The sequence below is a fragment of the Motacilla alba genome, chromosome 7, assembly GCF_015832195.1.
Source record: "Motacilla alba alba isolate MOTALB_02 chromosome 7, Motacilla_alba_V1.0_pri, whole genome shotgun sequence".
Taxonomy (NCBI): domain Eukaryota; kingdom Metazoa; phylum Chordata; class Aves; order Passeriformes; family Motacillidae; genus Motacilla; species Motacilla alba.
Window position 1 is genome coordinate 6504402 of NC_052022.1, and position 24156 is coordinate 6528557.

The 24156-nt window shown below is 39.1% G+C and overlaps 1 protein-coding gene across 17 annotated transcripts in view; it reads right to left on the reverse strand.

Annotated features, from left to right (window-relative positions):
- The window catches only part of R3HDM1 (R3H domain containing 1), an 81860-nt gene that overhangs the window by 54370 nt on the left and 3334 nt on the right, over positions 1 to 24156 (reverse strand). Inside the window, exon 2 of one of the 17 annotated variants that reach the window (XM_038142735.1) lies at positions 8548 to 8775. The exons of 13 other annotated variants lie outside the window; for them this stretch is intronic. The gene's annotated coding sequence lies outside the window, so the exon portion shown is untranslated. Of the gene's footprint in view, positions 1 to 1508; positions 8489 to 8547; positions 8790 to 24156 lie in introns of those variants that run through there. 3 more of the 17 variants (XM_038142733.1, XM_038142734.1, XM_038142737.1) reach the window with 3 other exon arrangements.

A 24156-nucleotide genomic window follows, 5' to 3' on the forward strand; every position in this document is an offset into this window, starting at 1 on the left:
TAGCAGCAGTAACAGTTTCATTGGATGCCCAAGATATTTCTGCATTACACAGTTAACAAGTAGTCATAATAAACATCTTGTTGGCATTCCTGAAACTCTGTTTCTATAAACAAGCAGGTATCTTCCCAAAGAGTCTGAAACATACAGCCCAGCAGGTGTGGAGGAGTCACAGGCCACAAAAGCTCAAAAATGGCTGTCAGCAGAACAGTTTTTCTCTTTGTTGGAGTTGATCATCTATGAGCATAACCCATAAGCCCTATTTTGGGCGAGTGGAATCACAGAAGATGGCTTTACTTTATTTAAGAAAATAATTGCTCTGGAATGAGGATTTACACATCTTTGCAAAACTGATGAGTTTCCATCTTCCCTCTTTTTCAGAGTTGAGAAATAGTAACAGCACCAGCCTGCAGGAAGCATTTGAAGGCCAGGCCAGAGCTCTAAGAGCAGAGCCAGTGAAGCCCTGAGAATACCTGGTGGTGCCCAGCTCCTCCTGCTCCCTTGCAGGGGAGATTAAAGCCTGGCTACAACCACTGCTCCAGAGCTGAAGAAACACAGTTTGGTGAGAGATGAGCTACTACAGACATCTGGAGTTCTGAAATTTGCTGCAAAGCAAGGAAAAGAAAGATAAAAGATAGGCTGTGACTCAGGCCTGTAAGAGATCCTATTTACTGAATCCAATGGAGGGGAAAGGATTACAGATGAAAGAATAAACTGGAAATAAAAAGGTGCAAACATGCAACAAAGGATACCCAGGATTGTTGGTTTTTGAGGTGTTTTTTACCAGACAATCCAGATGCTGATATAAAATTTATTATGAAGCTCCGAATCTTTACAGTAAACAAAACTTAAACAGAGATGCTGTTTCACTTTGTTGACTGACATGTGATTTGTACAGTATTTAGATAAATGTTAAAAAACATTACAGGCTGAAGACAGCAAAACAAAACCCAAAACATTTATGTCCAGTTGCAAATATAATACTGCAAAGTAAGTGTAATTTAATTACTACTCCCTACACAAATCACAACATAGTAATGATAATCAACATCTTCACGTTTTTCTTTAATTCTATCAAATACACAAAGAGCTCCTGTCCATTTGCAACACCGTTTTAAAAACACATAACAGCATACTCAGTTACCAAAACATAGTCTGCAAATATCCTTGCTTGCCTAGGTCAATCCAGGAAACTGATGCACAAGTCCTTATATTTCCTATGACAAACTAAGTGCAAATTAGTTTATAACTTGTTCTGAACAGATTTTTCCCTGCAGACAGATTTAAAGCCTGCAGATTTGGTGCTATATATCCTACTGTCAAAGAGACAGAACTGAGGAAAAGCTGTGGAGCTCCAATTCACACAAAAAATATCTCAACTTTGGGTTCATAGAATGGAGCTATTTTGAGTCAACTGGAATCACCATATGTGCCTCTATGAGTAAATGCCAAACCCTGTGCTTCACACAAGCAGCAAAGCACACAGAATAGAAAGAGGAATCTTTGCTTACCTGATTATTTTTTAATAATAGCAGCCATAGATTCATTGAGATTGGTAATGCAACCCTTGTGTTTCAAGTCAGTTCTGAAAATTACTATATGTAAACCCACTAAACTGACTTGTAGTGAGCAGAGATATTTCTGGGAATAGGATCTAGGATCTACCCCACTTAATCCAATTTCTCTAAGAGGCATCAGGAGTTCCAGCTCCCTGCTGGCAGCGTAGATGGAGATAGGAAGCTTTGCACTGCCCATGACAGAAGCAATACATTCTTTTTCTTCTAAAGAGACGGTAAAATAAGGTGATTTTTTTCTTTAATTATTGATATAATTGTTCTCAAAAGACCCCAGGAATGACTGTCAAAATAAATTGTATCTATCAAATTCAGGGCAGAAAATAGGATTAGAAGGGTGGGGATGAAAAAAAATCTATGTTCAACATGCAAAGTAGACACTTTGGAAAAATAACGTGAAAAAGGAATGTGGACAGGTAAAGTGAAAATTTATTTCTTAAACAAGCTTCTGTAAATTGATAAATCAACAGAATTCCTGCAACCAACAAACACTGGCCTCTTCCCACAACTTCCCCAGCAAGTTTGTACACAACTCCCTCCTTCAAGTGGAAGAACCGATGGATGAATCCTCCAAACTCTGTGGGAGAAGTTTTGCTTTATCCCTGACATAACAGTAGCATAAACCTTTCTTGGACGTGGAAGTGCTTAAATTTTCTTTTAAGAAAAGTCAGGACCTTTCCTAGGAAAACCGAACTTTGAAGATTCATGTAAGAAACCTGCACAACAAGCGCTTTTTCCAGCTGCTTTTCACATCAATTATATAAACAAACCTATATTAACATCATAACCTCAGGGTTCCTGTGACTAGAACTCTCACTGAAAACACTCAAAGTTACATATGTTGCTTTGCTAGGGTGAAAGAGGAAAATGTTTATACCTTAAGCAGAAAGGTATCAATCAATATTATCTTAATAAAAACTATGGGTATAACTAAAAAAAATATTGCATCCAGCTACTGCTTAATCCCTGCAGACCACTGCCTACACACAGCTCTTGGTAGCAATTAATTTTGGCAAGGTGTCTGAGACACCCAAATCAAGGGAGAACTCATAAAGGGAGCTCCCGCTTCTTCCTTCTGCTCCCTACAGCCTCTGCCCCACGGTCTCCAGGTGTAGTCCCACCTCCACCTTTCCACCAGCTCTGGTGTTTGCCAACATTTCCATGGTATGATTCCCTGTGAAAGTGACCCAGAACCATGAAGCTCTTTGGCTAGGGCAGGTTCTGTTGGGCTAACGAGCTATGGGGGTGCACAGGACATTTATGGCAGCCCTGGGCAGCAGGCACAAAGCCCCAGGAAGAACAGCAGCAGCTGTACAGCTCTTTCTGCAGGGGTGACTTTCAGCTCTGCCCCAGCAGCTCCAGTAAGGGCATTTCAACAGCCAGCCCAACTCAAATAAAGCAACGAGAAGGTGCAAATTAATGTTATTACCTAGTAGCTGAGAGCCTGGAGATGAATCCTGAGACAAAAGGTGGACAACTTGGCAAATATCTATATTTGGAACAAATTAGTCCCCCCTGGGAAACTTCTGTTAAGGCAGAGGTGGGAAAAGGACTGGAGAAAAGTGCCCAAGGTGATGAAGGAGAGGAAAGAAGAAAAAACAAACAAAAGCAACCCCACACAACCTTGAAAATCCTGACTTGGAAAGCGAGGGAGGATTCCAGAGGGAGCAACAATTCTCCTGCCCACAAACAGACCAGGCTGTGCTCATGGACGATCCAGGAGCCATATGCTAAGGTCTGCAATTTTGCTCTCCCTCGTAACTAGTGCCTCAGTGGCCCAGGCTGTTAAAATATATTACCCAGCACCTGTAAAAATGTAGCAGCTGATACCAAGACTGCCGTTCATCTAACAGAAAATTCAAAGCAGCTTTGTACAATTATCAGAAATATAAACTGGAATTAAGCAGAGACAGCTGTTCCCTGTTTCCAGAAAAGTCAGCACACTCCTGCTTTCTGCATGTCATGGCTAAAGCTTGAGACCCATTAAATGACCAGCTAGGGAGCAAAGAGTCCTGGCCTGCCTACTGAACTCTGATATTGTGCCGGTCTGATCTTAAGTAAAACAATTATTAGAAACAAACAAATGAGAAATTGGTCCACTTTTGAAGCATGAATCTAAAAGATTCTCTAGTTTTCTTTACTGGAAAATGCTATCCAAGTGAATCCATGCTGCAATGATTTAAATACACTTAAATCAAAGATTTATGCTTTTCTTGATGATGCTATTTACACAGATTTTGAAGTTCTACATTAATCAGTTAACAACTAAATGCTATTTACTCCATTAGTATTAGAAGATACTTCTTATTTGATTCAATTTACCAAGGTACTTGGTAATCAGATTTTCAAAGAAAGAGTATGATAAATCAGAATACAAAAGTATAATGTGCAGCTATTCTACCTCCTCCAAAATTAATTAGGGACTGAATGCATCTCACTGTCTGTGTACATTATGTCCTGCTACAAAGTGTAGACATCATTAAAAAATTAACTGGACAGAAATAGAACCAAATGCACCAGAAGCCATTTGCAGACTTTCTCGACAAAGTTTCCTCCAATTTGGAAGGAAAATCCCCCAGAAGTGAACCCAATAAAAGGCTGTCCCAGGTCTTGCTCTAGTTTATCTTGCTACAATTTTATACAAGAGATCTGCCCCTCCTGTTTAGTGTCCTGCCCCTCTGGCTGCTCCAGCAGCAGCAGAGCACAGGCTTACACTCCCTCCCTCCCTCCTTCCTTCCCTGGGCTCACAGGGACTGGCACTGCCTGCCCCGGGGCACCCCTGGGACCAAGGCATCACCACCCCACCTCCCCTCACTGGTACAGCCTGGAGAGAGGAAGCAAAGGCAGAGACAGCCTTAAAGCACCAGAGCAGACCCGTCAAACATCCACTCCAGACATACACACACCTCAGCACACAGGGTGTCATTTGGACAACAATAATGCTCAACACTAGAAACAAAACCTGAAACTTGCCCCTACTCTTCTTAAATACCTTCTTTCTTTTACTGGGACATTTGGCATGCTACAACCTCTCTTACAGAGCAATATAGTGCCCTTCTTTTTCACACTCAGGGCCTCAGATAGGATACTACCACTGCTCATAAGACAGTTGACAGGCTGTTAAAGAGGACACCTTTCACAGGAATAGGCATGTGAGAAGCCAAGGTGTATTATTAGCAACTATCCCTCCCCCTCCTTTTATATTTTAAATTCTGAGCAATACTCTAAGGCTCTTTAATCCTGCCTCACCTTCTCCTGTAAGTTCACTCCTGAATGCAATAGAAACACTGAGCTGACAGTGACAAAGAATAACAAGACAATTCCTTCAGGAATGTAGTTGCATAAATGAGAATAAGATATTTAATGACAAGCAAGAGCAGAGCAGTCTTTTATTCTACATATTGATAGGAAACTGCAGTATCCAAATACCTCTGGAAATCAGGAGTTTGTTGAATTTGTTATCCATAAACTCAAAAAATAAAACTTGAAATGTACCCTGAAAAAACTCTGCCACTACCCAGTGCTTCTTCAGAGTGCCCTGGCTCCCAGGAGGCTCAGCTGTTCCATTCTGCACAAAGCACTGTCATTCTCTCCTCTTAGTTCCCTTCTTGCACTTCACCTTGATACAAATGATCAGAGCCAGGTACATCAAAGGAAGTAAACACCTTTGGTTTCCTCCTGGAAAATGAAAGTTCTCTGGATGTAGCTCCTGCTTCAGTGGAACATGACAAAGGGATTCTTATAAGGTGTTTCCAGCTCGCTATTAAATCTGGCAGACTACAGCCAGATTTACTGTTCTTTTCACCATTTAGAAAAGGAAGAGGTTGGGCATACCAGGATACTACCTAAGGAAAAAAATTCCCACTACAGTCCTTGTTTTGACTAGAGGAGCTACGCAACATGAAGAACAATGGCAGTCCAAGTTGCAGGGTTTCTGATGAAATGACAGTTCTAGCATTGAACAGTCTGTGGTGAATGAAAACCAGCCTGGCTAACATTCACATACTGTTATTATAAAACACAGCTCTGTGGCTAGGCCACCCTCATTAAGGTAACAAAAATAATCTTAAATGGTTTATATACTATTTAAAGTTGTAGCTCTATCAGGATCTATTCTCCCTTTTTTTTTTTTTTTTTTTTTTTTTTTTGGTAGCTTTAGAAAGAGAAGAAAAAAATAATTTCCCAGGCAGACTTCAAAACAGTTCAGTGAACACTATTTTTTATATGATTGTCTCCGGGCAAGCATCTGCACAGGGTAACATACCTTGGCAGACAAAAGCCATTTCAGCTTGAACACTATTAGAGCATTAACCTTTCCAAAATGCCATACCTCAGAGAGAGCAGAGCATTAGGTTAGTGGAAAATCCATCTGTTGAATGGCTAAGCCTCTCGTCCCCCAAAGAACACGCCTGTCCAAAGGCATGAGGAAAGAACTATTTAGAAATGCTTATGAAATACAGCATGACATATCTTTAGTTTTTGCTAGCATAGTTCTGTTGGCTTGGGAGGGGAAAAATGAATGCCCTTCTCACATGACATTGCTGTACCAGCAAAAGCTCTGTAGAAACAACTATGCTGACGAAGACTTTGTTGGCTTAGCTTTCATCATTCAGAGAAACTCAACTGACAGCAGAAAACCTCCTCCCGGCTCTTGAGCCGTCTCTAGGGCTGATATTCAGAAAATTCGGTGTCCGTGTGCCCACACCAGCACCCTCCCACAACTTCCAGACATTTTATCCTTTGAACTACAACCCCCAAACCTGCCCTTGCTCTCCTCACCTTGTTCTATTGCATGGTCACCCATCATCCTTTATCAGCTCCTTTTGACATCTTGCACTTTTTTTTTCCGCACAGATTTTTCACTCACTTTTAACTATGCCTTTAGAAAACTTCCAACAATTCTAGGAAATGCACACATAGTACAAAAGTCTGCATCACCACATAATCTGTCTAATATTATTCTGTATGTATCTATTGAAAATACCTTTAAGTCATAAAGTCAGTCAGATCACTGGGCCAAACCCAAACTATCTACCTGTTTTCAACTATCAAACAGCAACAGTTGTCTTATTAAAAACAATCCTTAAGAACTGAAGAATCATCTGTTATTACATCATTCTCTGAAGCCTCATTTCTAGTGTCAAGGCCTTAAAATGGAATAAGAAGAATAACAATATGCTTTTTCTGTGTCAATTGGAAATCAATAGTTTGGGAAAGAAATACTTGGTTTTCTGTTTATGAGGCTGTCGATGCTCGCTAAAGGTCAGAGGTTTTACAGCACAATAAAGTACAAGTATAGCCTGAGCTGTTTACAGTTGCTTTAAAAGACTTTTAAATAAAAAATTGGAAACTTGTTTTATATTACCCAATTGTAAACTAACCAAAGGTATCTTCAAGAATCTTTTAAGCTCAGCATTGGTTAATTTTGATATATTAGAAATAGTCCAGCAGTAAGAGAACATAAATATTTTAAGTTCAGATGATGTAAAAAAATCATCTTGCTACTCAAAACACTCCACAGAAAACGCATAAGATCAAACAAAGTCATGCCATCTACAAGTCCCCAGATGATGCAGTAGCAAACTAAAACCTTAAAATAGTCGAAGATTGATTTTTTCCCCCAGCTATTTTAAGTAAATGAACTGAAGCATTGCCTGTGACTATTTCTAGTGGAGATCCTCCAAATAGCAGCTTTCTTAAGACACAAATCTCCATTTCATCCACAACTGCATACAGCAGCTAACAATTTTCTGTACATAAATCAGGTTTCATTCTTAGAATATCTAAGCTAACCATCATATTTCCATCAGTAACATGAAAAAGTGTCTCTAAAACTGACAGAAATTTCAACAGTGGATGGTAGGAACAGACTCCTGGAGTTACCAAACGAGGTTAAAGATTCTGTTTAGGTCCCTAAGATATTCGAGATTATGCAAAGAACTTAGTTTTCAAAAAAGTTAAGAAGCAAAAGCATCAATGCTAATAGGCTCTTTCTTTCCATTTTATAACAAAATTCACTAACATGGTAAATTACTGTACCATCTCTGCATAAAATGAAGACAAAAATCATCAAAGCAAACAAGAGGACCATGACAGAACTTTCCCTGGGGCACTATCAATGCTCTCACCTATGTCCTGTTGCCACAGCTTCACAAATACCACACTATATCACCACCATACACACAAACATCATCTGGCTGCTTCAAAATCTGGTGATTCCAAACATCAGGCAAAACCAAATCACAATTTCAAAATTGTCTACCTTACCAACTACAATCCTCTGGCAGTGTATTTTTGCCTAATTTGTAATAAAACCACAGCAGGTCTGATGTCAGCAGTTGTGATAGTGCAGAAATTTGATAAAAATTAAATGACTGATTTTCATGGAATCAAATGTCATCAGTTTAACAGCCATCCAAAATTACTTGTTAACTCAACAAAAAGACATTTGGTCCACAACACAAGACAGTCATCAACTGCATAGGAAAAAAATATTTTCACATAGCCTACTATAAATACTGTTTTCAGTTCGAAATTTATCTTTACAAAAAAAAAAAAATCTTGCTTGTACTTCCTCATTGGAATGGAGATAACGGTAACACTTAAAAAAAAAACCATAAGCAAAAAAATTAGGCATCTCCCCCATTTCTGCCACCTTGGAAATTCTTTTAGCAGAGATAATTTTAATGGTTTTCCAACCACAGCACAAATAAAACACCCAGTAAAATAAAACACCCAGTAAATAAAACCAAGCAAGAATGCCATTATTAAATAAGATGTAAGAAAAAGTCTTTTTCAAGTCAATGTTTAAAGAAGGAAGAGATTTAGGGATGCTAATGATCTCTGCTAACTGATTAGGCCTGGAATGGCTTTTGTGGGAAAAGAGAAACCAAAGGCAAACTGCAATTGGTCTCGAGACATTTTATTCTTCTCCTCTCAGGCAGCGTTTCGATGCCCTGTTCCCGGGCTCACATACCTGCATGCTCTCGGCATTTTGCTCCATTATCCAGCCCCCGGGCCGTGCTCTCCATCCCCCCGGCCGTGTGCCGTGGAGCGGCCGCCCGGCGCTGCGGCGGCGCTGCCCGAAGCCGCGGAGACAATGGGAAGCCACAGCTGGGAGCCGCGCTGGCACTGTCACTGTCACCCAGCACCGCCACCCAGGGAGCTCCTCCTCGGCAATTCACAACCTCGCGAAGCTCTCCGGCTGCTAGAAAATGGCTGGACACATTTTAATCACTTTCTCCATTAACAGTCAGACTACTCTAAAATTAAAGTTTACACCACGCTGCGAGAATTTTGATGCGACAAAGAAGCAGGGCAAAACCATTTGTACTGTAAAGATATTAATTTCCTCCCTAGACAGCTTTATTTCTTCACTTTGGCATTGCGAACACAACACGAAGTCATCAGTAAGTTAGTCCTCAGTGCCAGCAGATAAACACGCTTGTCACTGGCAGAATGAATGCTATGATAATTTTCTGGACTGGCACATACCCACTATCAGAACCCAAATATGGAAGAAAAACGTCGTCTAAAACAGAGGGGTAAAAAAAAGCCAGTTATATGATAATTATCATACTTGCAAAAGCAGTGCCCAGACCAGCAGCCTGCAGTTTTGTTGCTTGTGAGAAACCTCTATCCCCACCAGCTGCAGCATCACCCTGTGCTCAGCAGCACTGCTGCACACTGATAATCATAATCCCCTTCCCGGACTCTCCAGAGACCTCTCCGAGGGATCCTGCACACCAACTTAGGCTGGAAGGAGAATGGGGCAGTATTTTTAATCTGCAGGCTCCAGAGAGGGGAACTACAATCTTGGGAGGCTGCAATCTCTGCCAAACAGGAGATCAGTATCCTATATATTTAAGTGACAAGATTAAAAAACCATACATATATATGTATAGACAGACTCATTTCTACAATTTAACAGACATAGGAAATAAAAAATCTAAATCAACCAATGGAAGATGGACCTGTCACAGACTGCAGCAGTCTCAGTACTAATATATGTATTTATAAATAAATAAATATTAAATATAAATATAAATCATATATAAAAACATCATTTGATATTGAGACTGATGCCGTTTGCAAAAGATCTTAATCTTTCTATACTTGCTATTCCCCTCTTCTGCCACCTCTGTGCTCCATCTTTAAAGCCTCCACTCTTTCTGCCCACACATGGCAGTGTCACACACTCCACACATCTTGGCTGTCGTCCTTGAGCAGCAACATTATATGGGGGGGGAATCAATCTTTTTGATTTAGCTGAAGACAGCAGTTGTTGGAATCCCTGCTTTCCTCTTGTGCACTGAGTTCAGTGTAACTGCTGGCTATGGCCCTCCTCTACACACCAGTTCCCTCTCCATCTCATCATGGGATCATCCCTGAGACCCCATCCCAAACTCGAGGAAAATACATACAAAAGGCAAAATTGTGGGAGGCCCTTGCTGTTTTTACATAGGTTCCAGCTGGTCTGTAATGGGAGCATTACTTCTCATGAAAAAGGCTTCCTCAGCAGGATGCTAGACAAGAAAATTACTTTTATTTTCCTAATTGTGTAATGAATTCCAAATAGGTGATCACCTATGTGCACAAGCCATTTACTGCACGGTCCCTACTCTGAATGCTGCCAAAGAGAATAGTTTTCAGTTTCTGAACACATTATACAGATTACATTAATGTCAGAATAATCTTTTAAGCAGTCTCCTCACACAGCACTAGGAAAATGTGTCTGCTGTGCATGTCTGGCTAGCGTTATAATCAGATTTGGTATTCACATACACCATGGCAGAACACCTAGGAGAGCTTTTATAATCAGGAAGATCAGCATCAAGATGCAGCTAGCCTCAAACAGGAAATAAAGTAGTACTCAAAGGAGGAAGAACTGAGCTATGTCCTATTGTTATACTCTGCACTGCCCCTAGGAACATTTTTGTTAATTTTTCTAAAATTCACACACCCACCCACACATTATGAAGAGTTGGGGCTTCTGTAACTCCTGTGCTGGAGACTCATCCTAAAGGAGAGGATATACTGGTCTGGGTTTACTTTCTCAGAAGCAAAACCTTTTTATCCCCTACATGTACTGGTCAGCTCTAAGTGATGGATTAAAAATTGGAATAGCACTCATTACCTGAAATGTTCCTGTATCAGAAATGTACTGTATAAATGCCCATCATGATGATGTGTGTTCAGCTCCATGGCTGACTTTATACAAAGATTGTGCCTCGTGCAAATGAACAGAGGCATAACATGCTAATGTATGTGAAACAGGAAAATAACTGGAAGAAATACCATAAAAAGAATGCTGTAATTTCCCCCTTAAATTAGTCAAGATACATAATTAATATGCTTAAGAGCAGTAAAAACTTATAGCCTTCTTTATAGGAAAGAGGGGTTGGAGCACTCAGGGCTAATTTACAATTGCAACCCTGACTTGGCTGACTAAGTAAACTCAAAACATGTAAATTATACCTCCATTATCAAACACACAATGACATTTGCTGAAATACCATCTTACAGAATAGGCATCATAAGCTCAAAAACAGATGACCAAAGAAAAGTTTAAATTCAATTTAAATTTCAAAGCCATACCACAGATCAAATATACAAGCCAGGTATTCAAGAGATAAAAGAGACTAGAAAGCAATCAGATGCTTGCCAAAGGAGGAAGAATTCTAGACCTAAGAAAAAAAGTGAAGATTTGCAACACCACCTCTTCAAAGCCATTTTCCTGACAAAAAAATACCCTCTGTCATAGTTGTACTTAAAACTGTAGTATGTAAGTGATGAAAATGAATCTTTATTTTTTTAATCTCATAACAAACTTACACAACTCAGTAAGAGGCAAAAGTGCACCATCAAGTGTCTGCAAACCACTGTCTGACTAAGAGCAGAAAAGACTGGACTGTCCTGAATGAAATTTTCCTTAAAACTTAAAAAGGACTACTGACATAGAGACAGAAATCCCAACTGATAAAAAAGCTCTGCTACATAGGATACACTCAGAAAAAGATGTTCCTGGCTCTGCAATATCCAAGCACTTGAGGCACAAGGGCCCCATTACCCCAAAACAAATCCCAGCAAGACTTACGGGACTGAAAAGGCAGGACACAAACTCCTGGAGAAGGACACACACTCTGAAATGTTCTAACAACATATTTTCCATTTAGAAGAAAGAAAAAGATGAGAAAGAAAATTAGTTCTTTGAAGATTTTTAAAGAACAAGATAAAAAAGCAAGCCCTTGGGCCGACCAGAAGACATTTAAGAAAAAGTTTGAGACACAAAAAGCTTGAAAAATACTGTAACAGAATATTTCAACTACTTATCCCAAATGAAACTATCCAAAATGAAATTTATCTATAAATCTAAAGGAAATAGAGCAGCTTTTCTCATTATGTGAGAAAGGGAGACATTTACAGAGTTTGTCCCACCCACATGAGCTTAACAGAAGCATCATGTGAAGCCATATTCTGACTACTCCAAGTTCCATCCATTTGACTGATCTGAGTTTGTCTCTTCTGAACTGCTAGTAACTCTTCAACATTTGATTGGACAGAAATATATTTATGTCTACCCTTAGAGAAATTGTCCAAGTCCAGATTGGCCATGAAGGTCTCTTCTGTACTTAGTTCATATCATCTCCCTATAAAAACTTCTCACTTCCAAGAAAGAAGAAATAAGCACTGCAATTTCATTCCTTTGCACCATAAACACAGTTTGGACAGCATCGGGGTGAAGCTGAAATAAACATCTTTCTCTGGTGGTTTCATTTTTCTTCCAAGACATAAAATATACCCTCACCCTGACGAGTATAAATGAGTATCTGTTTAGATACCAGTCACCCTTTAGCCATGGTTACTACACGATGACAAGGTGTTGTCCAAGTCTAAATACAGGAGATTTTAAGCTAAAGCCAGAAATATAGACAATCTCCAAACACTGACTGTGCACAGCTAGTCTTCAAGACTAGATGAAATTACTTTTCAAATACCTTCTGGACAATGGATGACAAATGAGCAAGTGTCTGTCTGGTGGGTCTGTTTGTAGGGCTGATTGCTGGTCAAAGATTAACTGACTGTTAATTAAAAATTCTAGAGGAACAGTACAAAAGCAAGCTGAAAAAATACCTCAAGGCTTCACAGAATTCAGTGTTAAAGATCTCTCTACAAAGACTCATTATAGCAACCTATTGAAAAGTAACAGTGTATCTCTGAGTGTATGTAAGTAAACTTTTGGTGTTAGCTGGAGTAAAAAGTTCTAAGTAATTAAATAGGAGTAACATTCACATGACCAGACTTTGAAAAGGAAAAAACCACCAACGAAACCTGGCATCTCTCAAAGTTCACCAAAAATGTGGGAGGGATGTTTTTAGGACCAGTTACAGAAGCCAAAAGATATATTCTGTCCAATTCTTCATCTCTTGAACAAGGCAACTCTTATCTCCTGCTTACTCAAGGAGTGAGAACAACTTAGGAAAAAGCAAATTCTAGTAGAAGATGATCCTAGAGTATTGAGGTAGCCATTGATTCCATTAACTGTGGTCCTTAAAATAATGCTTAGTGAAGCAAAAAACAACCCCCAAGCCACCAAATACCTTATTTCCCTCTAGAAAGCACATTAGAACACATTTCAAAAACCTGTATTTCTAATTTTCTGTGTGTTAGATAATTGTGTTTAACAAGAAAGGGAAAAAATGTTACCAGTAGAAGTTCTGGCCTATCTCCATAATTTGAAATAAGAACCACTGAGATTGTATTCAACCACAGACTGATTTTTGACATCTACAGAAAACATTGCTGCTTAAAAATGAAAACCAAAGTATTGCTTCTGCAGTTAAAGCAAACAACTGAGTAATGGCTCATGCTAAACCAAGGAGTGAATATATTACAAAGCAAGACTGAAGATCACTTACTTGGATTTGTCAGATGTTTTATGACCGAAATTTCTGTCCTTCCACCCCTAGTTGTTCCTACTACTAAGTATTTTCATTCATTCTTACATCTAAAAACTGGGTGTACAACCCTTTCAAGAACTTTACCATTTTCACCACAATCTTTGTTGTGAACAAAAATAAAAGAAAATTAGGTGATTGTAAGTTTAGTCTCAAGATGAAAAATTCATGCAGACCTAATGAACACACCATGTCTAGTTTTGCATTAATATCTTGCTATTAACTTTTTCCTGAATTGCAGTTTAAATTCAGACTGTTCTAGACCTTCTGTTTCATACAGTCTCATCTAAATGCCAGGCATTAGATAAGCAGAAAATTAAGCTACTCAGAGGTTGGAGTTTAAGGTCAACCTCACTGTCTGAAAGCAAAAGCTGCAATATCCTCTCACCCAAGAGGTTCATTACGTTTTGGTTTTTTAATGAAAAAGCAACTGTTTGAACACAAAATAATATCCATGAAAAACTTCCTCTGAGCTCCTCCATAAGTGACCCCATAAGTGGACTGACACCATGGGCCATGCATATGTAGGTCCCACATGCTCAACAGGAATTCTTTAAAACCACAGATCTGCCTTAGAGCCAACAGTCAGAACGAACTTGTATTGTTTCACTGGATCTGTTTTTTCTGGTTTTCTCTCAGTATTTTTCCCCCATAAGAAAATCTGTCACGCGTAGCAGGGGATGGGAATGTTGAGGGGGTGTGAAATCAATTCCTTTTTTGGTACAGACACTATCAAGCAACCAAAAAAGCAAAGGGTTTGTCTATTCCAGCAAAAAATGACCAGTAGTTTTGTGAACACAAAAATGAGAATAGAGAACTGTAAGAACCTGTTTATACTAAACCAGGGTTATTTTCTGTAAAGTGACAGCAGAAATGCAAGTTCCCAAATAATAAAGTCTACCCCTGGAATAACAAAAACCCAAACAATAAGACTTCACTCATGTTTACAAAATTCCATGTTTGGGTAGCACAACTTGTGTTATCATCCCAAAAATTCTAAACAATTAGAGCATGGGAACAGAGCCTCAGTGCCAGGTGCCTAAAAGCAAGACAAGAGGAGAGGAGACTTCTGCTGAAATCACAATGAGCAATTCAGTTGTAATCCCACATTTCAATTCCAATACTTAAGGACCTCAGAGGCAAAATACTAAAGAACACTGGTTTAAACCAAAGGAGATGTGAGAGTTTCAACAAATCTGTATTTTTCAAATGAAGTTGGATTACAGCCTGCCAATTTACCAGAAGGCTTTAATCCCCTCTGGAATTGTGAATCTGAAAATCAACAGGTCAAGTAAGACAAGATAAGGCAGATTTTCTCAGAGCAGGTATGTCTTACCTTCCACCCACAGGAGGGAATGACAGTAACAGCAGGCTTGACTGCCAAGCAGGATCTGAACACACAGAACAGAGGGGAGCTTTTCCCTTGCATCATGACAAGAGAGAGGATTTGGAAGGAACAGTGTTCTTAATGTTGTTTTTCAACTAATTTTTATCTCTGGGAAAAATAAGATCCGGCTTATCAGTCTTCTTCCTCAATTTTGTTCTAAAAGTAAATCTTCTGAGATAAACATGTTCAACCTAAAGCAGTGAGTGCTGCAGTTGAAACTTGTGTTAGCTGTGGCATTGACACTTTCAAGGACTTTGTTATCACCACCCTTACTCCTGCCCCACACTTGGCTAATGTCAACTTCATAAACAAAATCTTTTTAAATGCCAAAGTGCTTAAGGTTAAGCAAGATCTGACTTTTAATGTAGAATTCAACAGGGGATAGGAGAAAGGAGGGCAAGGAGAGAGATGGGAGGAGAGAGGGAGGAGCTCCTAAGAACACTAGGAGTCAACATAGGATTTTTTTGCTTTCTTGCATATCTCTACAGTCAAGCATCTCCACTCAGATGGTACAATGGCATCATCAGACCCTAAAGGGACTTCAAACAAAATCAGCACTATGTTTAATTATCTATGACTAGGTAGGGGAAAAAATTAGGATAATAATTTTCAATTAATGTTACACAAAAGGAAATCATTATTTTTTAAACAGTTAGGGCTGGGGCCTGCAGTCATCACTTGAGATGCAGCATGCAATAATACAGATTGGCTAGTGGGCTTTGCTAGATAAACAAAAGCTTTTTCATAGATACAACACTAATTTTCAGAATGTTGCTAGGGCAACAGCAGACTGTAACAAGAATTTCTGAATAATGAGCAGGTGGCAATATACAAAGATCTTCGATTCCTGACTGAATTATTTATATGTAATCCAGAATAGTGAGATTTTGAAAAGCAATAGCCTTATTCCAGCACCACAAATGGAAATACTACATACCTTGTCTAGAATATTTAATAAAGTTCTAGACATGGATCTCTTTTTTGCTTTAACATGCTATGTAAGGCAAGATCACTAGTCTCACACCTCTGGCATAAAGAAGCAAAAGCAATTATTTTGCATAACATACACAATGTAAAAAAAAAATAGTTTCTCTAATTAAACTAAATCTAACTTTCTACCCAAGATTCTCTTTGTACAGATTCAATTCCAGAGGGACTGGAACAAATCTTGGCAATTATGAAGTAAGGACCAGACTGACAGAAGGGAACTGGACATGCTTTATCTATCATTCCCATCCATAGCAGGAGTTTTGCCAGATATAAAATGTTATGGGAGGAAGCCTTAAGGGCAGTCTAGAGTCTATCACTTGAAAAGCAATGGCAGCAAGATTTGGCAAAATTTTTAATTTAAAACTTTCAACTCAGCTAAGTCATTATATTAATAACCACTACTAACAAATTCCATCACCTGGCTTTCCAAGTTTCTGATTAGTTGGTCAGCAAAGGTTTGGGTATCTGGACAAGGCCAGCTGTAACATTATTTTTTTGCTGAATATGACAGAAAATAACTGTTTTAACTTATTCTAACACTGAACTGTTTCTCCCTGTGAGTTCTCTGAGACACTGTAATATAATCACAAACCTGATCTACCTTTGGGGCTTTTTGTCACAGATCTCTGCTTTAAATATCAATAAAACACTAAGATTTGTAGTTATCTTCAGTAAAGTTCCCAGTTTTTAGAGATGAACAGAGTCTGTGCATTGAGCTATAAATTCACATGCCACAAGACAACTGTATATGAATCTTCATATATACATGTTCATATATACATATGTTCATAACAAACTACAGAGCTCTTTTACAAGCAGCTGACATTATCAGAAAAACTTTCAAAACACAGTAAAATATGGATAATCTAATAATTTGATATAATTTTGATAAATACTCTTAATTCTCCATGAAGCCCCTCATGAGAAAGACATTGAGGTATTGGTGTGTGTCCAGAGAAGGTGCAGAGCTGGGAAGGGTCTGGAGCACAAGTCCTGAGAGCAGTGGCAGAGGGAGCTGGGGCTGTTTAGACTGGAGAAGAGGAGGCTCAGGAGAGGCCTCTAACTCCCCAACAGAAAGCTGTGGTACACTGGGGGTTAGTCTCTTCTCCCAGGTAACAACAGGGCAAGAGGAAATGGCCTCAAGCTGCTGGGTAGGTTTAGGATGGACATTAGGAAAAAATTCTTCATGGCACGTGTCAAGCACTGGAACAGGCTGCCTGGGGAAGATTTTGAGTCACCATCTCTGGAGGGATTTAAAAGACGTGCAGATGTGGCACTTGAGGCCATGGTTTAGTGGTGTGCTTGGCAGTGCTGAGGGAAGGGTTGGACTCTATGATCTTAGAGGTCTTTTCCAACCTAAATGATTCCATGACTCTGTTATTTACTGTATGAGATTGTTTCAGTTTATCTGATTTTCAGCTAATGTACATGAAACTGAGGACAAGGCCTGGAACAAGTTACATGTGAGATTGTGCTGTCATCATGTGTGCCAGCTGTACAGACCTGAACACCCCACAGACACCTAGAACGAGGTTTTAAACAAAGTTCATCCAGTGAAATCTCACCATTTGACATCTGGTCAAGCTTTACCAGCAAAGGCTTCCATGCCAGCAAAGCTTCTTGAATGAGGCTACAGCCAAAGCAATTCCAGCAGAATGTTCAGTGGACACAGCTGAACTCACAGAAGATTAAAGTACTGGATTCTTACAGCTGGTCTCCTGCATTGTTTATAAATGAGCTTCTGTCCTCTCCAGCAGTTTCATTCTAAACAGCTTTAACAGCCAGTGCTGAGCAGTTCCCTGCATTGCAGTTGAATCCTGTACATTCCTTTGTTCCACTTTCTGGTCAGAGGGAGGTAAGAACACAATTGCCTCACTAATATGATGCCTCATGGAACAGCTGCTTAAGCATCATCTTAGATCTCGAAACTGAGGATTCTGGCATCAAAGCAAAGTAGAATAAAATGAGCATCCTGTAACTTCCTTATGAAGACTTCTGAAAATACATCATCACCAGATCAGCAGCTTAATTGCCTGGACCCAGGCAAAAAGGAGACAGAGACTGATTCCTCCTTTTCCCAACTGGAAAAACCAGGCAGCATCACATTCTGCCACCATGGAACTCATGCCTTGCAAAGATATTTCAGCTTCTTAAGCAGCCAGCAGGGTGGTCAGTCAAACAAGCAGTGCTAGCATTTACACTGAGTACCAGTTTTTGTGAGGACACAGGCTCTTTTCTCATGGCATGGTCACTGAAACAAGAAATTTACCTGAACCGAACACTGCATCTCTCCTTAGAGGGGACAGGGCAGGAAAACCTAACTTAATGAAGATTTGGTTTACAGTATGATGGGGGGTTTTTAAAATTTAAAAGAAAAAGTGTAAACATAGGACTAATACTGCCACCACTGAGTTCATATTGGGAAGGATTTTTGCAACTCAGAATTTAGATGAGAAACTAATACAATGCATTAGAACTTAGTGGATTTCTTTGAGAAATTTTCTTAAAAGCTGGTTTTTGGACAAGTATAAAGGCATGAGGAAATTAAAAAATCAGCACCATTGCTTTCTTCAAGAATACTTCAAAGGTTACATGTCCAAGAAGGAGACAGGAGAAAAATACTCACCCTCAAAATACAAATTCCAAATAATTCCAAATACACTGTTCCCAAGCTGAACACAGGCACTAACCCCCCATTCTGGGAGCAGAGAGGTTTTGAAAGCTTAAAAAAACAGGAAAGAAAATCTTTCTGGAGATCAGACTTTTCACATTTGTATTATGCTTTGCCTAACATACTCTGGAAGTGTGAGCAGACCAGGTCAGGGCTACAGCCATTCTCTGTGGGACCGAAGATGGGGTAAGGAAGGGAGAGGGTATAAAGAGATAGCAATTTTAACACTGCTCTACTACTGAACAAGTCAATCCCAAAGAATCTTATTCATGTAGGCAGAATATTTAAGCAAAGTATTATTAATAATTAATAGAGTACCTATTAATAATTATTAGAATCCTGCATTTCTCTGACCAAAAGGCTTTGCTTTACAGGCAATTCAGGACAGGGACTTTGACATAGTCTTAGGCTACAACAATCCAGGGATTGAGGATAATCAGGCTGTCCTTGACATATCGTTTCCTTCTAAAGATATACAACACACAGTTACATTAGAATTTATTGACATGTTTCAATGTATATCATGTAGCATTTAATAACAAAAGAATCATCTGTAAAATACCCATGGAACCTGCTCTCCCTAAGGCACAGGGAAAGGAAGCTGGGAATGGAAGAAAGCCCTTTAATATGAATAACTACAAATTTAGCTGGAAGAACAAATGCAGAGGAAGGGGAAAAAAACCCAAAACAACCAAACAAAACTCAGAAACAGACAAAACCAAAAATAAAATCCACTCCAAAATATACTAACCAACCAAAAGGTAAGCCTTGGAAGTCAGAAACAAGTTCCACCGTGAGTCAGAACTTTCTAACAAAAGATTCATTATCCATACAAACAGAAAAAGAACAAGTACGCCAAAAACCCACTACAGCACATCTGAAACTGAATTGGAAAGAGTACATTCAAAGGAAAAATAAGAAAGTAAGTGCTGAAGACACCATATCCACTAACTACAGAAAATTAGAAGCCTCTCATCAGATCACAAGCCCCAAAGAAGAGATTTTTTTCAACAGAATACATGATGGTATCATTTGGTGTTGGGAAAAAAAAAAAAGCACAGAACTACATATAAGGAAAAAATAACTATATGCCTGACTTCTAAACAAATTTTAAAGGAAAGAATGAATTAAAGGCACCAAAGTCAATGGAAAATGAGTTGACAGAAAAACATTGCAGCAGATATTGTGCCAAACAGCTCTATTGAATAAAGTAATAGCTCCTAGGAAAAATAAATGGAGGAGGCCTAATCTATTTAAATTACATGTAGTATTAAAGAGGAAACTGATAAAGCAGAGACAATGAAGATTAAGAAAATTCAAATTTTAAAGACATAACTACCATTCAATTTATTCTCAGAAAAGCTACAGAAATGCCATTTTAATAAAGCAATAAAGCCCTGGTAAGGCCTTATATGGAAAATGGTATTCCCACAGATAAAAACTTGTATGGAAAACTTAATTTCATGTGGTTGCAGCAGATAACAGATAGATAGAAGAGCTACTTAATCTAGAGAAAACTTTACCACAAACCCATGGGTCTGTAAGTTTTCCACAGTCAGCAAAGCTGGAGGCCAGTAGATATCAGAACCAGATTTTACAACTGCTGTTCAGCATGCAAGAAGATAACTAGCAATTTAATTAACATTAAATAAAGTTTGACACAGTTATGAAAGCATTATTTCCTGTAAGAAGAAGGGACTGGACTAAATGACCCAGAGTCCCTCCTTTCAGTCTTCAGGCACTTTCAAGCAGTGCACAATGCAATGAGTTGCATCCTTTCCACAAACATTCCATTATTTTACTGATAGTTACTGCCATTTAATACCAACGTACCTGAGTGGCCTAGATTCAGTGGGAAGCAACTGGAATATTTTTGTTCATTAGACTTTGCTTTCAAAAGCCTGTTAAGAAGCCTTCTTAGGATCAAGAATTTTTCCTTAAAATTGAAAGGAACTGGAAAAAGTCCACTTACTAGTACTTTATTCCCAAAGATTTCAAAGAATAATTTACAATAAATTTTATGTCCTCCCATGTTTTATATGGGAGTCTGTCTCATAACATCAAACATATGTGAGAATCCATCTTCCTTATGGAAGCTGTGCCTGAATCTAACCTATATATGTCAAACATATTTCAGAAGTTTTAGAGTCACTGCCACTATGAGGAGGTAAGTGCAGACATGAAGAAAATAAGGACACAGAAACCAGCTCTGATACTGCAAACAGCAGAGTCCCAAGGTTAATAAGTTATGAACAGGATTAGAGCTGAGCCTGTTCACGTCATGCACCAGGACTTTCTTACTGTTCATATCAAGAGCAGCCAGCTCATCATACACACGCCCCCAGGCCGGGCAGGTGTGACACAGAGCTGCAGGACACTCTGCTGCCTCTCTGCAGCATGCAGACACGAAATATTTAGATGGACAACAAAGACCACACATCAGACCCTTGTGATGTCAAGCCTGTCAGTCAAGCCACACGCTTTAGAATCATCACCGCTGATCTAAACCATGCCTGAATTCACATTGTCTGACCAGAGCTCAAAAATCTTCTCAAAGTTTCCCATCCCCAATTATTCCACATGTTAAAAATGGGCTAAACTGTCTCTTGCTTAAAAGTAATTTATACTTCATTGCATACTGGAAAACAGGACAAGAAAAAGAGTACTGAAAGAATATTTACACATCTATAATTCTTGATCTTTATGGAATATTACAACTTTAAGCTTTCACAGTGCTTTGGACCAAGGAAGACAGACACAAACCCAGTTTTTAACATTGTCTAATATTTCAACAGAAAAGCCAGATAAAAAGCTGATTGTGTTCTGAGTTGGGACAGCTTCCACTACTATTTTGATATGCAGGTCTTAATAAGGACTGCTGCTCTTTGTGCTTTTCAAATCAAACTTTGCAGTGTCAGGAAATACAAGATTATGTAGCAACTAATGGCATGTCATCATGGTCAATGATGAACAGCCAACTGTTACAATATCATCCATTGCATTAACTGAGTTAGCCCAGTAACACCATTTATTCTTTTCATATTACTGCTTTAAGAATTTAGTCTAATGGTACCACCTGAAGCTCAGAAATCTTCCTCAGAACATGGTATTATTTATTCTTATGTATTTAATTCATTAGCTCAGTCTGAACTCAGTTCCTTGTCCCAGTAACAGGAATGAATGTTCACATAAAAACAAGTGTTCCTCTCCAGAAGCCAATGCTTGAAACTAGAACGAAACAAAACATCCCCACATGAAGTATTAGGATGAACATCATAACATTTTTATAAGTTAACACAACAGTTTGTGTTAAAGATTCATAACCTTTTGTTAGACCACAAGTCTAACCAGACTGCAGTAGCATTCCTACAGGAGCTCCATAAAGTCACTTAACAGCTTTCCAAGTACTGGGAGTCCTTTTCCTCCTCCAATCCACACCACAGGGATGACATCTCAGAGCAGTACTGGCACTGCTTTGTGGTACAGCTTTAAACCTTGAAAGAGCAGTTGATTTTTCCATGACAATAATGCAATGTGCAACCAAACTAGCAGCTAGAAGCCTTTTTTAGAGATTCAGTGCAATGAAAACGCATAAAAGATCACTTTGATGTGCTTGAAACAAAGAAGAAACCACAACACCTAAACTAAGAGACTAATAACATGTCATCTTCATTACAAGTAAAAATTAAGGACTCATTACACTCAATTCTAGCAGTAAAAACAGTATCAGTAGATACTTTGAGTATCTAATTGTCATTTTACCAATTTCTGCCGCTAAAAGATACGCAACAACCACTAACACAAGAAAATTATTCAGTTTCCCTTGGTTTTCTCTTAGAAAGCCATTAGACAAAAGTTCTTGTTCAGAAATAGTCTGATTTCCCAAGTGGAAGATGGATAAGGACCCATCAACTGAAAAAGGCAAACCAGGTTTTATTTTGAGTCTAAGTACTGCCAATGTGTTTAACTTTGCAAACCAATCCAGCTCTGTCTGAGGGGAGACACAAACTGGTGAGGGCTCAGTTCTTGCTTTAAGTTATGGAAAAGATTTAGTGGATTACAAAAGAAAGGGAGAAAAGGATTCTAATCCTAGCAGCAAGTTGTAGTCTTTTTTTAACACCTGCAGAGCACACTGAACCTGAAATGGAGCTCTTCATCCAAAAGACCAAGGGATTAACAATGCTTTAAAGGAACAAGGCTTTTGTCTGTACCTTCTGTTGAAATGCTTCAAATCATGCTGTGATAACAGGGACAAGAATTCTCCACAAACTGATTTACTCATTTTGCTACTGCCTCATTAGGGTACAAAAACTCAACATTTGATCTAAGCCAGCAATTTTCCAATGCCTCTCAAAACTCCTGCTGTATCTCCACAAGAACATACCAAATTCTTCCCAGTTCATTTAGAACATGAAAACAGATGGAAATCTGCCTGTGGATCCAGCACTGGTCAATGATGCAACTGCTCCCAGCTTCTCAGCACCAGCAGGAGGTTTTGATGCCCAAAGCTCTGACAGGAGAAAGGACTGCGAGAACACTCCTCAATCTGCTGTTGGCAGAAGCACTCGAATTAGTTCGAACTTCACTCACCAGCTGCACACCAACAGCCTTTTCCAGACTCAGCTGCACTAAAGAAGTCACTGATCTCACTTCCAGTCACCATTTCCTCCATCTGCCAGTTAAACTGCTCCTCCAAGTCTCCCAATAGATGCTTCAATTCGATAGAATAAGAGACCTACATCTTACACAGATAAAAGTTCAGGAAGTGCTCCCAGTAACGCTCATTCAGCAGAGCAGAGGAGGTGGCAGAGGGCAGGAACAAAAAGCCAAGGATATGGCACCACGATGGCCTCTTTCACAGTAGCAGGTATTGCAAGGACTGCATCTATTTATGTCTTGCTTCACTTAACATAAATTAAAATGTTTTAGTTGGATACCTACAGCAAAGTATCACACCTCACTTGGCTGGGAGCAATTCTTTCAAAGACTGTGGCAGGTTAAGTGCTAAGCAATTATACAGAACATTTTCTAGAAAAGTACAAAACTCAGGACTGGATTTTTGCTAAACCAAATCCAGCGACGGTATCTTCTATCTTTATGTATTTTAGGGGTTAATTTTTGACTCAAAGATGCAGGGTACCCAAAACTATACTTTCAAAAAGAAGGAGCAACTCTGCTATGCTACATAGTCACAGCTTTAAAGATATTTATGGCATTTGTCCTGACAAGCTTCAGCCTTCAGACCATTCTATACATGACTGGACAAAGATCTTTCATACACTACAGTACACACTTCCTAACAAACCTGAGGAGGGGGCAGAAAAGTTAAAGAGTTCTAAATAAGGGACAGAATTCCATTTTACAAATGGAATGGACACAAATTCAAGTTAAGGATTAAAGAATAATAAGAACTGATGTTGGGAAGGAGAGTAAAGAACAAAAATTCAGCAGCGGATGAAAAAAGACAGGTGAACAATGTAGTATATAATTGTTTATGCAGAAACCAACGGCTGCTTAGAGGTAATGCCCCATTTCCTTACAGAGATCCAAGATAAGGAGTAGAAAAGAAACCCTGCAGTA